At 42.9% G+C, this 15237-nt stretch overlaps 10 non-coding genes and 10 pseudogenes across 10 annotated transcripts; all 20 read left to right on the forward strand.

Moving 5' to 3' along the window:
* The first annotated feature begins 286 nt into the window (after window positions 1-286).
* LOC136730222 (uncharacterized) lies at window positions 287-405 on the forward strand (annotated as a pseudogene).
* A 214-nt stretch (window positions 406-619) lies between these two features.
* LOC136730190 (uncharacterized) lies at window positions 620-738 on the forward strand (annotated as a pseudogene).
* Window positions 739-947: 209 nt separating this feature from the next.
* LOC136729954 (5S ribosomal RNA) lies at window positions 948-1066 on the forward strand. Its single transcript, XR_010809212.1, has one exon. It is a non-coding gene; the product is annotated as a 5S ribosomal RNA (ribosomal RNA).
* A 208-nt stretch (window positions 1067-1274) lies between these two features.
* LOC136730319 (uncharacterized) lies at window positions 1275-1393 on the forward strand (annotated as a pseudogene).
* A 224-nt stretch (window positions 1394-1617) lies between these two features.
* On the forward strand, window positions 1618-1736 carry LOC136729884 (5S ribosomal RNA). Its single transcript, XR_010809146.1, has one exon. It is a non-coding gene; the product is annotated as a 5S ribosomal RNA (ribosomal RNA).
* A 225-nt stretch (window positions 1737-1961) lies between these two features.
* On the forward strand, window positions 1962-2080 carry LOC136730331 (5S ribosomal RNA). Its single transcript, XR_010809277.1, has one exon. It is a non-coding gene; the product is annotated as a 5S ribosomal RNA (ribosomal RNA).
* Window positions 2081-2288: 208 nt separating this feature from the next.
* Window positions 2289-2407, forward strand: LOC136730366 (uncharacterized; annotated as a pseudogene).
* A 224-nt stretch (window positions 2408-2631) lies between these two features.
* On the forward strand, window positions 2632-2750 carry LOC136730273 (5S ribosomal RNA). The gene has a single exon (XR_010809272.1). It is a non-coding gene; the product is annotated as a 5S ribosomal RNA (ribosomal RNA).
* Window positions 2751-2959: 209 nt separating this feature from the next.
* LOC136730138 (uncharacterized) lies at window positions 2960-3078 on the forward strand (annotated as a pseudogene).
* A 210-nt stretch (window positions 3079-3288) lies between these two features.
* Window positions 3289-3407, forward strand: LOC136730264 (uncharacterized; annotated as a pseudogene).
* Window positions 3408-3631: 224 nt separating this feature from the next.
* Window positions 3632-3750, forward strand: LOC136730087 (5S ribosomal RNA). The gene has a single exon (XR_010809254.1). It is a non-coding gene; the product is annotated as a 5S ribosomal RNA (ribosomal RNA).
* A 221-nt stretch (window positions 3751-3971) lies between these two features.
* On the forward strand, window positions 3972-4090 carry LOC136729968 (5S ribosomal RNA). Its single transcript, XR_010809225.1, has one exon. It is a non-coding gene; the product is annotated as a 5S ribosomal RNA (ribosomal RNA).
* Window positions 4091-4309: 219 nt separating this feature from the next.
* Window positions 4310-4428, forward strand: LOC136730139 (uncharacterized; annotated as a pseudogene).
* Window positions 4429-4647: 219 nt separating this feature from the next.
* On the forward strand, window positions 4648-4766 carry LOC136730257 (uncharacterized; annotated as a pseudogene).
* Window positions 4767-4975: 209 nt separating this feature from the next.
* On the forward strand, window positions 4976-5094 carry LOC136729984 (5S ribosomal RNA). The gene has a single exon (XR_010809241.1). It is a non-coding gene; the product is annotated as a 5S ribosomal RNA (ribosomal RNA).
* Window positions 5095-5317: 223 nt separating this feature from the next.
* LOC136729961 (5S ribosomal RNA) lies at window positions 5318-5436 on the forward strand. Its single transcript, XR_010809218.1, has one exon. It is a non-coding gene; the product is annotated as a 5S ribosomal RNA (ribosomal RNA).
* A 215-nt stretch (window positions 5437-5651) lies between these two features.
* On the forward strand, window positions 5652-5770 carry LOC136730199 (uncharacterized; annotated as a pseudogene).
* A 211-nt stretch (window positions 5771-5981) lies between these two features.
* On the forward strand, window positions 5982-6100 carry LOC136730099 (5S ribosomal RNA). The gene has a single exon (XR_010809255.1). It is a non-coding gene; the product is annotated as a 5S ribosomal RNA (ribosomal RNA).
* A 208-nt stretch (window positions 6101-6308) lies between these two features.
* On the forward strand, window positions 6309-6427 carry LOC136730178 (uncharacterized; annotated as a pseudogene).
* A 6459-nt stretch (window positions 6428-12886) lies between these two features.
* Window positions 12887-13001, forward strand: LOC136729865 (U5 spliceosomal RNA). The gene has a single exon (XR_010809127.1). It is a non-coding gene; the product is annotated as a U5 spliceosomal RNA (small nuclear RNA).
* The last annotated feature ends 2236 nt before the right edge of the window (window positions 13002-15237 follow it).

Consider the following 15237-nt stretch of genomic DNA (forward strand, 5'->3'; position numbering starts at 1 on the left):
GTGAAACAGACCATCTGGGGTTGCAAAGGCAGTACTTGGATGGGAGACCTCCTAGAAATACCAGGTGCTGCAAGCCTTTTACGTCTCCTGGGTAACTTCATCGTAGCTCTTAATTCTCTCTTTCTGTCTCCAGGAGATATAATTGAAGAATTGTACACGTACCCGTCTACTTTCAACACCCTTTGCTGCACTGGTATATTTCCCTCTATTTTTCTTTTTTTTTTTTGCTGGCAGTTCCGTCAATACCCGCCAGCCTTTAAGAGACATCATGCAGCCAGACATCTCGGCTTGCGGCCACACCGTCCTGAACGCGCCCGATCTTGTCAGATCTCGGAAGCTAAACGGGGCAGGACCTGGTCAGTACTTAAATGTGAGACCTCCTGGAAATACCAGGTGCTGCCAGCTTTTTACGTCTCCTGGGGAACTTCATCGTAGCTCTTAATACTCTCTTTCTGTCTGGAGAAGATATAATTGAAGAATTGTACACGTACCCGGCTACTGTCAACACCCTTTGCTGCACTGATATTTTTCCATCCATTTTTTTTTTTTTTTTTTTTTTGCTTGAAGTTCTGTCAATACCCGCCAACCTTTAAGAGACATCATGCAGCCAGGCGTCTCGGCTTGCGGCCACACCATCCTGAACGCGCCCGATCTCGTCAGATCTCGGAAGCTAAACGGGGCAGGACCTGGTCGGTACATGAATGTGAGACCTCCTGGAAATACCTGGTGCTGCAAGCTTTTACGTCTCCTGGGTAACTTTATCGTAGCTCTTAATACTCTCTGTCTGTCTCCAGGAGATATAATTGAAGAATTGTACACGTACCCGGCTACTTTCAACACCCTTTGCTGCACTGGTATATTTCCCTCTATTTTTCTTTTTTTTTTTTACTGGCAGTTCCGTCAATACCCGCCAGCCTTTAAGAGACATCATGCAGCCAGACATCTCGGCTTACGGCCACACCGTCCTGAATGCGCCCGATCTCGTCAGATCTCGGAAGCTAAACGGGGCAGGGCCTGGTCAGTACTTGGATGGGAGACCTCCTAGAAATACCAGGTGCTGCAAGCTTTTTACGTCTCCTGGGTAACTTCATCGTAGCTCTTTATACTCTCTTTCTGTCTCCAGGAGATATAATTGAAGAATTGTACACGTACCCGGCTACTTTCAACACCCTTTGCTGCACTGGTATATTTCCCTCTATTTTTCTTTTTTTTTTGCTGGCAGTTCCGTCAATACCCGCCAGCCTTTAAGAGACATCATGCAGCCAGGCATCTCGGCTTGCGGCCACACCATCCTGAACGCGCCCGATCTCGTCAGATCTCGGAAGCTAAACGGGGCAGGACCTGGTCTGTACATGAAAGTGAGACCTCCTGGAAATACCTAGTGCTGCAAGCTTTTACGTCTCCTGGGTAACTTTATCGTAGCTCTTAATACTCTCTCTCTGTCTGGAGGAGATATAATTGAAGTATTGTACACGTATCCAGCTATTGTCAACACCCTTTGCTGCACTGATATTTTTCCATCCATTTTTCTTTTTTCTTTTTTTCTTTTTTTTTTTTGCTGGAAGTTCCGTCAATACCCGCCAACCTTTAAGAGACATCATGCAGCAAGGCCTTTCGGCTTGTGGCCACACCATCCTGAACGCGCCCGATCTCGTCAGATCTCGGAAGCTAAACGGGGCAGGGCCTGGTCAGTACTTGGATGGGAGACCTCCTAGAAATACCAGGTGCTGCAAGCTTTTTACGACTCCTGGGTAACTTCATCGTAGCTCTTAATACTCTCTTTCTGTCTCCAGGAGATATAATTGAAGAATTGTACACGTACCCGGCTACTGTCAACACCCTTTGCTGCACTGATATTTTTCCATCCATTTTTCTTTTTTCTTTTTTTTATTTTTTTTTTTGCTGGAAGTTCCGTCAATACCCGCCAACCTTTAAGAGACATCATGCAGCCAGGCCTTTCGGCTTGTGGCCACACCGTCCTGAATGCGCCCGATCTCGTCAGATCTCGGAAGCTAAACGGGGCAGGGCCTGGTCAGTACTTGGATGGGAGACCTCCTAGAAATACCAGGTGCTGCAAGCTTTTTACGTCTCCTGGGTAACTTCATCGTAGCTCTTAATACTCTCTTTCTGTCTCCAGGAGATATAATTGAAGAATTGTACACGTACCCGGCTACTTTCAACACCCTTTGCTGCACTGGTATATTTCCCTCTATTTTTCTTTTTTTTTTGCTGGCAGTTCCGTCAATACCCGCCAGCCTTTAAGAGACATCATGCAGCCAGGCATCTCGGCTTGCGGCCACACCATCCTGAACGCGCCCGATCTTGTCAGATCTCGGAAGCTAAACGTGGCAGGACCTGGTCAGTACATGAAAGAGAGACCTCCTGGAAATACCTAGTGCTGCAAGCTTTTACGTCTCCTGGGTAACTTTATCGTAGCTCTTATTACTCTCTCTCTGTCTGGAGGAGATATAATTGAAGTATTGTACACGTATCCAGCTACTGTCAACACCCTTTGCTGCACTGATATTTTTCCATCCATTTTTCTTTTTTCTTTTTTTCTTTTTTTTTTTTGCTGGAAGTTCCGTCAATACCCGCCAACCTTTAAGAGACATCATGCAGCCAGGCCTTTCGGCTTGTGGCCACACCATCCTGAATGCGCCCGATCTCGTCAGATCTCGGAAGCTAAACGGGGCAGGGCCTGGTCAGTACTTGGATGGGAGACCTCCTAGAAATACCAGGTGCTGCAAGCTTTTTACGTCTCCTGGGTAACTTCATCGTAGCTCTTAATACTCTCTTTCTGTCTCCAGGAGATATAATTGAAGAATTGTACACGTACCCGGCTACTTTCAACACCCTTTGCTGCACTGGTATATTTCCCTCTATTTTTCTTTTTTTTTTTGCTGGCAGTTCCGTCAATACCCGCCAGCCTTTAAGAGACATTATGCAGCCAGGCATCTCGGCTTGCGGCCACACCATCCTGAACGCCCCCGATCTCGTCAGATCTCGGAAGCTATATGGGGCAGGGCCTGGTCAGTACTTGCATGGGAGACCTCCTAGAAATACCAGGTGCTGCAAGCTTTTTACGACTCCTGGGTAACTTCATCGTAGCTCTTAATACTCTCTTTCTGTCTCCAGGAGATATAATTGAAGAATTGTACACGTACCCGGCTACATTCAACACCCTTTGCTGCACTGGTATATTTCCCTCTATTTTTCTTTTTTTTTTTTGCTGGCAGTTCCGTCAATACCCGCCAGCCTTTAAGAGACATCATGCAGCCAGGCATCTTGGCTTGCGGCCACACCATCCTGAACGCGCCCGATCTCGTCAGATCTCGGAAGCTAAACGGGGTAGGACCTGGTCAGTACATGAAAGTGAGACCTCCTGGAAATACCTAGTGCTGCAAGCTTTTTCGTCTCCTGGGTAACTTTATCGTAGCTCTTAATACTCTCTCTCTGTCTGGAGGAGATATAATTGAAGTATTGTACACGTATCCAGCTACTGTCAACACCCTTTGCTGCACTGATATTTTTCCATCCATTTTTCTTTTTTGTTTTTTTCTTTTTTTTTTTTGCTGGAAGTTCCGTCAATACCCGCCAACCTTTAAGAGACATCATGCAGCCAGGCCTTTCGGCTTGCGGCCACACCATCCTGAACGCGCCCGATCTCGTCAGATCTCGGAAGCTAAACGGGGCAGGGCCTGGTCAGTACTTGGATGGGAGACCTCCTAGAAATACCAGGTGCTGCAAGCTTTTTACGTCTCCTGGGTAACTTCATCGTAGCTCTTAATACTCTCTTTCTGTCTCCAGGAGATATAATTGAAAAATTGTACACGTACCCGGCTACTTTCAACACCCTGTCCTGCACTGATATTTTTCCCTCCATTTTTCTGTTTATTTATTTTTTATTTTTTGCTGGAAGTTCCGTCAATACCCGCCAGCCTTTAAGAGACATCATGCAGCCAGGCCTCTTGGCTTGCGGCCGCACCGTCCTGAACACGCCCGATCTCGTCAGATCTCGGAAGCTAAACGGGGCAGGGCCTGGTCAGTACTTGGATGGGAGACCTCCTGGAAATACCAGGTGCTACAAGCTTTTTACGTCTCCTGGGAAACTTCATCGTAGCTCTTAATACTCTCTATCTGTCTGGAGGAGATATAATTGAAGAATTGTACATGTACCCGGCTACTTTCAACACCCTTTGCTGCACTGATATTTTTCCCTCCCTTTTTCTATTTTTTTTTTTTTTTTTTTGCTGGAAGTTCCGTCAATACTTGCCAGCCTTTAAGAGACATCATGCAGCCAGGTCTCTTGGCTTGTGGCCACACCGTCCTGAACGCGCCCGATCTAGTATGATCTCGGACGCTAAACGGGGCAGGACCTGGTCAGTACTTGGATGGGAGACCTCCTGGAAATACCTGGTGCTGCAAGCTTTTACGTCTCCTGGGTAACTTTATCGTAGCTCTTAATTCTCTCTTTCTGTCTGGAGGAGATATAATTGAAGAATTGTACATGTACCCGGCTACTTTCAACACCCTTTGCTGCACTGATATTTTTCCCTCCATTTTTCTATTTTTTTTTTTTTTTTTTTTGCTGGAAATTCCGTCAATACCCGCCAGCCTTTAAGAGACATCATGCAGCCAGACATCTCGGCTTGCGGCCACACCTTCCTGAACGCGCCCGATCTTGTCAGATCTCGGAAGCTAAACGGGGAAGGACCTGGTCAGTACTTAAATGTGAGACCTCCTGGAAATACCAGGTGCTGCCAGCTTTTTACGTCTCCTGGGGAACTTCATCGTAGCTCTTAATACTCTCTTTCTATCTGGAGAAGATATAATTGAAGAATTGTACACGTACCCGGCTACTTTCAACACCCTTTGCTGCACTGGTATTTTTCACTCTATTTTTTTTTTTTTTTTTGCTGGAAGTTCCGTCAATACCCTCCAGCCTTTAAGAGACTTCATGCAGCCAGGCCTCTTGGCTTGCGGCCACACCGTCTTGAACGCGCCCGATCTCGTCAGATCTCGGAAGCTGAACGGGGCAGGGCCTGGTCAGTACTTGGATGGGTGACCTCCTAGAAATACCAGGTGCTGCAAGCTTTTTTCGTCACTTGGGTAACTTCATCATAGCTCTTTATACTCTCTTTCTGTCTGGAGGAGATATAATTGAAGAATTGTACACGTACCCGGCTACTTTCAACACCCTTTCCTGCACTGATATTTTTCCCTCCATTTTTCTATTTTTTTTTTTTTTTTTTTTTTTGCTGGAAATTCCGTCAATACCCGCCAGCCTTTAAGAGACATCATGCAGCCAGGCGTCTCGGCTTGTGGCCACACCGTCCTGAATGCGCCCGATCTCGTCAGATCTTGGAAGCTAAACGGGGCAGGGCCTGGTCAGTACTTAGATGGGAGACCTCCTGGAAATATCAGGTGCTGCAAGCTTTTTACATCACTTGGGTAATTTCATCGTAGCTCTTAATACTCTCTTTCTGTCTGGAGGAGATATAATTGAAGAATTGTACACGTACCCGGCTACTTTCAACATCCTTTGCTGCACTGATATTTTTCCCTCCATTCTTCTTTTTTCTTTTTTATTTTGCTGGAAGTTCCGTCAATACCCTCCAGCCTTTAAGAGACATCATGCAGCCAGGCCTCTTGCTTGCGACCACACCGTCCAGAGCGCGACCGATCTCATCAGATCCCGGAAGCTAAACGGGGCAGGGCCTGGTTAGTACTTGGATGGGAGACCTCCTAGAAATACCAGGTGCTGCAAGCTTTTTACGTCTCCTGGGTAACTTTATCGTAGCTCTTAATACTCTCTTTCTGTCTGGAGGAGATATAATTGAAGAATTGTACACGTACCCGGCTACTTTCAACACCCTTTGCTGCACTGATATTTTTCCATCCATTTTTCTTTTTTTTTTTTTGCTGGAAGTTCCGTCAATACCCGCCAACCTTTAAGAGACATCATGCAGCCAGGCCTTTCGGCTTGCGGCCACACCATCCTGAACGCGCCCGATCTCGTCAGATCTCGGAAGCTAAACGGGGCAGGGCCTGGTCAGTACTTGGATGGGAGACCTCCTAGAAATACCAGGTGCTGCAAGCTTTTTACGTCTCCTGGGTAACTTAATCGTAGCTCTTAATACTCTCTTTCTGTCTCCAGGAGATATAATTGAAGAATTGTACACGTACCCGGCTACTTTCAACACCCTTTGCTGCACTGGTATATTTCCCTTTATTTTTCTTTTTTTTCTGCTGGCAGTTCCGTCAATACCCGCCAGCCTTTAAGAGACATCATGCAGCCAGGCATCTCGGCTTGCGGCCACACCGTCCTGAACGTGCCCGATCTCGTCAGACCTTGGATACTAAACGGGCCAGGGCCTGGTTAGTACTTGGATGGGTGACCTCCAGGAAATACCAGGTGATGCAAGCTTTTTACGTCTCCTTGGTAACTTCATCGTAGCTCTTAATACTCTTTATCTGTCTGGAGGAGATATAATTGAAGTATTGTACACTTTGTCTTAGGGACAGTCTGGCTAGCAGTGACTGAGTGGTTGACAGACGACAAGCAACGGAATGTACGTGCTCTGTGATGTCATAGCAGTCAGCTGAGAGAGGCTCGTGATGTCATCGCTGAGCTGTCTGTCTGTCTGTCTCTCTCTCTCTCTTTCTCTCTCTCTCTCTCTCTCTCTCTTCCTCTCAATTCAATTCATTTGTATTGTCAAAGCAATTGGACATACATACATACATATATATATATATATATATACATACATACATACATCCATACATGCTAGAAAGTCATTACTATGTTATCTTAAAGGCTATCTAAGCAGAACATATATCATTATAGAACAGAGTTCATAGGTCATACCGTTTGACAATGTCTCCAAGGTTCTCATCATAAATAACAAACAGAAATCAAACTATCTTCTGGGCTGACCTTCTAGCTTGACCATATCTTTCTTAAGTATACAAGAGAGAAAAACAGGTGTAAGAAAATAATTTCTAATTTTCCTTCTACACATATATACATACATACATACATATGTAGCGTTATGTTGGGTGTATTTGGATAAGAGCATTTGGGCTCTGAGCTGAAGCACTGATCTAAAGAAGACCTCTCCCCCCCCAAAGTTATCAGATTTCCTTAGCTCATCAGCTTGGAACTGGTTTGCATCAAAGTGACAGTTTTGGGGAGGATGGCAACGAGAAGAGGCCAAATAGTTTGGAATTCTGCTATGAGATGTCTGGAGAAAGGGGCCTGTAGGTGATAAAAACTCTTTGAAGTGGATGAGAGCCGAAATCCCGACATAGAGCTACGAACCCAGGCCAACCGGCATTTCCAAAAGATGGCATGGATTGACATCAGTCATAAATAAAGCCTCCCTCCAATAGGACACTGGGGGCTGAAACCGAAATCCAATCTCAAGAACTCAGGGACCAATCACCTACTGATCTGACAGACTATAAGGAACAGCGGACAGTCTTTCTCTCTCTCTCTCTCTCACCTGAACCAGAAACTCGCTGCCACAGCTCAACCTGTAGCTCTGTTGCCAGAACCGGAATCAGAAACCAACCAAGTCTTTGCCGGCAACAGAAGAGTTAAACTGGGAGAAGGAGATTGAGCCGTACGAAGAATTCTTTTAAAGGACTTTATTAAATAAATAACTTCACAGACCCACCTGATCAGTGGAGTTTTACAGCTGGACAATTGACTAAGTCGACTGAATACGAAAGTGTCAGTCACTTAAATAGCTATTTGAGTTTTAAGAAACTTGACCCTTGGAACAAACAGGGCCCTGCTTTCCTCAAAGACTTCGTCTTCAAGTAACTACGGTGGAACCATGCTTACAAAGAAGATTTTGTGCACAACCTTGGAGCCTTCAAACCAATGGAAAATCTGTTTGGAAAAGACTCTACATTCGCGAAACCCCAACTTCCAGGTGCATCGACTGAGTGGAAGTTCTTGGACAAAGCCGAACCGGACTGCCTTTGTTCCAAACCACACGGACCTCGTGCCGTGTGCTGTTATCTGAGCCCGAAGCCAGAGAGGCCTCTCTGCGACGAAGTTCACATAAGTTTAACAGTTTGGAGTTTGTGATTCATGACATTTGAGAAATCAATTAGAAATGTTAATCTGTGATTCATAACTCTAGAATGTGTAATATCATTTAGTTTTCTTAAATATAAATGTGAGTTGCATTAAACTGTTTTGTTGATAATTTTAGAAATAAAATCTGTCAACGCCGAGAAATATCTTCTCATTCCTGTTTAACTGTTTAGTCTGAAATTGACACAAGTTAATAGACATTAGATTATTGGTGGCCCTGCCTATCCTTAATCATTGAATAATAATCAGTTAAGGGAAATTGTGGTAACAAATAGGATCTTTCTTGGCACCTAAACGTAAATGAGACTGATATATATATAACGAGAAGTTACCTGACATAAATACTAACCTGCGTAGTTATTTAATGTCTGACTAATAATACTAACGAGAGACTCACCTTCGTCTTACTAACCGGTATTGTAGTCAATGTGTTTATAACCTTTTTTGTTTAACGATTTGTTAAACGGAATGTACGTGCTCTGTGATGTCATAGCAGTAAGCTGAGAGAGGCTCGTCATGTCATCGCTGAGCTGGCTGGCTGGCTCTCTGTGTGTGTGTGTGTGTGTGTGTGTGTGTGTCTCTGTCTGTCTGTCTCTCTCTCTCTCTCTTACTCTCTCTCTCTCCCTCTCAATTCAATTCATTTGTATTGTCAAAGCAATTGGACATGCATACATACATACATACATATATATGGAAAATAAACAATATGTGTACATCTCTTTCTGCATTAGTGGTGCCCTCACAGATGTGCAAGTTACATGACAGACAGACAGACAGACACACACACACTTTCACACACAGACAGACAGACACAGACACACACAGACACACACACACATACTTTGACAGACAGACAGACAGACACACGCATATTATGGGTCTTTGTTGGGTAGTGAAATGGGTAGCATCAGTCGCAGTGTGGGTAATGTCAGGGAGCCAATCATAGTCCCCGTTATTTGCATATTGTGGCGCAAAGCATTCTGGGAAAAGCAACTAAACACGTTTAGTCATGTATTTGTCCATAGTTTACACATGAGATGAAAGAGACAGTATGACGTGTTGAGCACCTAGGATTCCTCATGTGTATGTGAGGGGCAGAGGAACCGGATCCCAAGTGTGCGTCCCAGGTGCTATAGGTTTCAAAGCATGCAGGGGAATAGGCACCCCACCCTGACATCTATAGAAGACTGGATAGGGAGATATAAATAGCAATGGGGAGACTCTTGTACTTGGTGTGGCTCTATCCATATAGTGGGGCCAGCAGCCACTTAGCAGGTGCAGCAATAGAAGCTCAGCCTGGGGAGACTGGATTTAGCATTTCCTCTCCATTTTGATAACTATCCATAATCATTTCTGCAAAATACTTCTATGATACCTATGTATGTTTTTTACTTGTACTATATTATACTATCAAGTATCAGTGTACACATACAATGTGACCTGTTACATTAATACAGAGGCCACGGAAGGCCAGATCACTAATAGCCACTGTCCCCTGATATTACACTTTTTTACAATCACTTTGGCACTCATTTCAGAATCTTGATGTCATTTTTCAAAACTCTAGACACTAAACTCACACCCGATGATCAAAATGCACATTTTTCAAAACTCTAACACTTTTTTACAATTGCTTGGATACAATACACATCAACCTCAGATCATTTGTTCATTGAACTAAAATGACACAACTTAACATCAAAGTATTACCATTTCAAAATGCAATTCACACATTACATCTGAGATCACTGTCTATTCATTTCATTACAAAGATCTAACTATCAATTGATACAGCTGCTCAAAATGATAAGTGACTGTTGCATTACTCTTAATGCATAATTTTATGGAAACTGACAAACAATATTCCATGTTTCGATCATGAAAGTTTCAGGATAATGAGATCCATTGACATCAATAAACGAGGAGCATGAACCAGTTGGACTACATTATCTATGGATGTAATATTTCATCATCATTCATCATCATGTAGCACTTTTCCACACCATGTTTGCAGTGTGGAAGGAAAGTTAGAAATTTTTTCTCTAATACCTGTTTTTCTCTCTTGTATACTTAAGAAAGATAAGGTCAAGCTAGAAGGTCAGGCCAGAAGGTAGTTTGATTTCTGTTTGTTATTTACGATGAGAATCTTGGAGACAATGTCAAACAGTATGATTGAAGTGCCTGCTCCCTAATCCATGTGTTGATCTATGAACTCTGTCCTATAATGATATGAATTCTGCTTAGCTAACTTTTAAGATAACATAGTAATGACTTTCTGATTATAACCAGCTCTTTGATTTTTGTGTATAAAAGCTCTGACTGTTAAAATGAAGGCAGAGCGACTTTGGGATCTACTTGAGTCACTGTTCCTCTCCACGCTGCGTGTATTAAAGGCATTGCAACTAACGCTCCAACCTGGTTGAAGATGATTGTTCTTCCACATCAGATTTGACATTACTGTATGTATGCAGGCCCTTGTAATTGCTTTTCCAATACTGCCAACTGGTTATTGATGATTGATTTCACATTGTGGTACGAGTATCGAGTGAAATGAGTGCTATCCACCCCAGCAACACAGTGATAACATGGAGCCGGCAAGTCATCCAGGTCACAATAGAGGTCAAGCAGTGGGAGGAGGAAGACGTGGTGGTCAAAGGAATGGAAGGGGACATGCACCCCTTCTGAGAGGTGGTCGTGGGCCTCGTCATAGAGGAGGGCTTAGGCCTCACCAGAGAGGCAGCCATGGGCCTCATTTGAGAGGTGTTGGGGGAACGTGGTAGAGGACAAGGCCACGGACCAGACAGCGGCAGCAACAGCAAATAGTGTCCAGTGAAATCCGAGAAATAGTTGTAGAGCATGTTGTAAATCATGGCATGACCATGACTGAGGCAGCTACAATGATTCAATCAAACCTCAGAATCAACTCAGGATCAACTGTAGCCTCAATCATCAGAAATTTCCGTACTGAGAAGCGGCAAGTCTTCAGCATGCACTAAACATTAGGCTACTCTCAATTGTCAAATGACTGTATACTGCATACCAATGTGTAGCACAGAGTATAGTGTGCCTTTTGAAAGAAATGCAGACAGAGTGAAGCAGCTGATGACTGAGTATGTTCAGGTATGTTCAGTTTCAAGATGCCTCTTGTGAAAAATGGTTGTGAGAACCTGAACCTGAACACAGGGCTGATGGAAATTCAGAAGTACAGTAATCAATCCTTTGTTTTACACTAAGCCAGTTGAGGAACACTGCAGTTGACATTTTACTGTAGTTTTGTTCTTTTTTGTAGCTAATTATTGTTGCATGGCTTCAAAGAAACCTATGGTGTGATTTGATTGTATTGCATCAATACATTTCAGATTTTGTTCAATGATTCCACTGTGTCTGTAGTATTCTCTCTACTAGTCCTTTTACAGTGATGTATTTATGTGTAGTACCATAATGAAACATGTATCACATATTTTGTACTACAATATTTAATGATTGTACGAACAACTACACAGTGAAACTATCGGTATCTTCTGTGTGGGTGATCTAAATAAATGTTACTATGGTATTTCATGATAAATGAATTATTTGAACCAACAAGTCTGCAAGTGCAAGGTTTCTTTAAAGATATGAATGCACAATGCAATGTTTTGAACATTGGACAGCCTGTGTTACAAGTGATGACCGTTTTGAGTTTTGTGTCTAGAGTTTTGAAAAATGACATCAAGGTTCTGAAATTAGTGACAAAGTGATTGTAAAAAACTGTATATTCATCCTATTTAATGTGCTCTTTTAAAATGTACTTTTCTTTTTTATGTTGCCATTTCTGTTCTACCAATGTTTCAGTTGTTAGCCAAAGATTGACAGAGTACATCTCATACACACAGGCCAGACAGCAAGGATTTCTTTTTGAAATTCAATTACAAATGCTGCATGAACTCATCAATACGATTAGAGCTCCTGAAAGCAATATAACTAACTCACTCTACAGCATCTCATTAGCAGTGAAAAGAAACCAAGAAAGTTGGGACAGTCGACTGTTTACCACTATGTAACATCACCTTTTCTTTTAATAACACTTATTAAGCACTTGGGCACTGAAGACACCACTTGGTTAAGTTTAGCAAGTGGGATTTCCCCCCATTCATCCATTATGCATTTCCTCAGCTGCGCAACTGCACAGGGCCTTCGTTGTCTTAATTTGCACTTCATAGTGCGCCACACATTCTCAATTCGGAGACAGGTCAGGACTGCAGGCAGGCCATGCTAGCACCCGCACTCTCTGCCTACGCAACCATGCGCTTGTAATCTGGGCAGAATGTGGTTTGGCGTTATCCTGCTGAAAAATGCAGGGATGTCCCTGGAAAAGACGATGTCTGGATGGCAGCATATGTTGCTCCAAAATGTGTACATCTCTTTCTGCAAAAATGGTGCCCTCACAGATGTGCGAGTTACATGACAGACAGACACTCATACACACTGTCACACCCACACACACACACACACACTTTCACAGACAGACACACGCACACACACTCACTTTCACACAGAGACAGACACACAAACACAGAGACAGACACACACACACTCACTTTCACACAGAGACACACAAACACATACACTTTCACACAGACACACACACACATACATACATACATACATACATATATAAGGAAAAGAAACAATACATTTAAAAATCACAAAAATATGTAATAAAGTACAGAAAATCTAAATGTAATAAAATGTGATCTTTAATACACACAAATATGTATGGCTGGTCGGATGCGTCTTGGACTCGGGTTCCTCTTCATTACGTATAATGCTTTTGCCTTTTGCTATAGCTTTCCGTGGAGGGGATCGTGGGTGAGTTTGTACCATTCTTGGGAGGCTCTGCCTTGTTGGGGCGGAGCTGTGATCCAGGTGAACAGCAGATCGGACATAGGTGGGCATGTGGGCGGAGGAGGAAGGCCGGTCAAGCAAATAAGCTTGCTAAGGTACGCAGCAGCAGCAAGCAGCCCCACCATCCAGTCAGCCAGCCAGTCTGGCTGGCAGTGACTGAGTGGTTGACAGACGGCAAGCAACGGAATGTACGTGCTCTGTGATGTCATAGGAGTCACCTGAGAGAGATGTTTGTGATGTCATCGCTGAGCTGGCTGGCTCTGTGTGTCTTGCTGGCTGTGTGTGTGTGTGTGAGAGAGAGAGAGACTTTTTGACTTTTATCAGACTTCATTGCCTGTTTGCAACACGCAATAATTCATACAAAAGAAAATAAATAAATAAATAAAAAATAGTGTTCCCCTTTGTTTGTCTCCCCCCAACAAGCATTAACTCCGCCACTGATCTGTACACTTTTAAAGAAAGCAACCCAATACACACAACAAAACAACCATCAAATACTAAACCCTATAAATGAATTACATAATAAAAACCAACTCCCCGTCATACAATTCACAAAGGGCATCATTAATACACCAGACCTGTTCAAAACTCTCCAAATCATTCATCAGCCTGTAATAGTTAAACTCTAGTCTGACTCTGCACTTGACCAGCATGGCAAACACTCTCACTGCATCCTCACTGCCCTCCCCACACACTCTGTTCTTCCTAGTCTTATAGACGGCCATTTTAGCCTGGCCCAGCAAGAAGTTTACCAGCTGGTCCACATGTTTGGTCTTTCTGGTGTATCGCGCCCCTAAAATAAAAACCTTTGTGTTAAAAATCAGGTTAAGATCAGTAAAAAGACGAGTTAAAAGACTAAAAATGAGTGACAACCGAGAGCAAGTGCTGAAACAGTGAAACACGGTCTCTCTCTGAGCACAGAATGGGCAGGCGTCGGACACAGCAGGGTTAAGAACAGTAATAAAAGAATTGACAGCAATAATGGTGTGTAACACCCTCCACTGCAGATTGCCAGCTCTCTTATTGAGGGGGGCTTGTACAGGCTTCTCCAGGCGGGCGCAGTGTCTTCCCCCAGCCCCAGCCTGTAAAGTAATTTTAGGAATCACAAAGAAACAGTTGAAAGTGCTAAATAAGTATTTTGATGCACCATATTAATTTAGGAAATTTACATGTTGTTTTTCATCAGCTTCTGTATCTGATGGCTCCACATCACTGGCTGGATTGACAGCAACGACACTCTAAAAAAAGAAGTGTTAAGTTTGAGCATTCAGGACTTGTTTTGAAGATCCTGAATATCACTGGTCCACAATTTATCTGTGAAACTATGGGTTAATCTCCATATACAAAATACTTTTCACACACACTTTAAATTTACAACTAAATTTACATGTTGATGTCTTTCGTCAGCTTCTGTATTTGATGGCTCAATATAACTGGTTGCATTAACAGCAACGGCACACTACAAGAAAATAACATTATATTTAAACATTCAGGACTGGTTTAGCATCACCTCGAATATCCCTAGCCCTTGAGGTCGATTGTTATTGTGGTCTTCAAGACCAGTGCTTCTCAACCTTAGTCCTGGAGGAGGCCCACTGTCTGCTGATTTTCATTACAACAACATTGTAGGTTATATCAGTGACTGTGGTCCTAAAGTACCCCTATGCCTGCTGTTTTTTTTCCAGTTGAGCTCTTAATTACCTAATTGGCTTAACTGAAGCCATTTAACCCTTTTCCCAGGTCTTTGGTTGTTGATGAGTTACAAAGAGCTGGATTGTGGCCCGCCATGACTGGAAGTGAAGAACACTCACTCTAGGCCTTTAACTTAATGTTCATATGTAGGGGCCTATCCATCTGATTTGTTTTTGCACATTTATTAACAGAAAAATTGATGGTATGTGAAATCATCTGAGCTGAAAAACATAATGTTCCACCAATAATAAAATAAATGTATTAATTAAAATTATAGAGATAATAGAATGTTCACAGATTATTAGTTCAGAAAATAAAATATTTTTTTATATCTTAAATAGAATTAACACTCAAATCAGTTGTAGGGTAAACAAGGTCTATTTTTTGGATTGATTTTATAATTATACATGTATGGCTGCATGAAGCTTACCTGAGAATCTGATATTTTAGTAACTTTGTTGCTTCTTGTTGGGTAGTCCACGTTTGCCGCCGTTCTTTTTCTGTAAATGTAAATCAAAAGGCAATAATTACATACTGTAATTAAAATACAA

This window comes from Amia ocellicauda, unplaced genomic scaffold, assembly GCF_036373705.1.
Source record: "Amia ocellicauda isolate fAmiCal2 unplaced genomic scaffold, fAmiCal2.hap1 HAP1_SCAFFOLD_31, whole genome shotgun sequence".
Taxonomy (NCBI): Eukaryota; Metazoa; Chordata; class Actinopteri; order Amiiformes; family Amiidae; genus Amia; species Amia ocellicauda.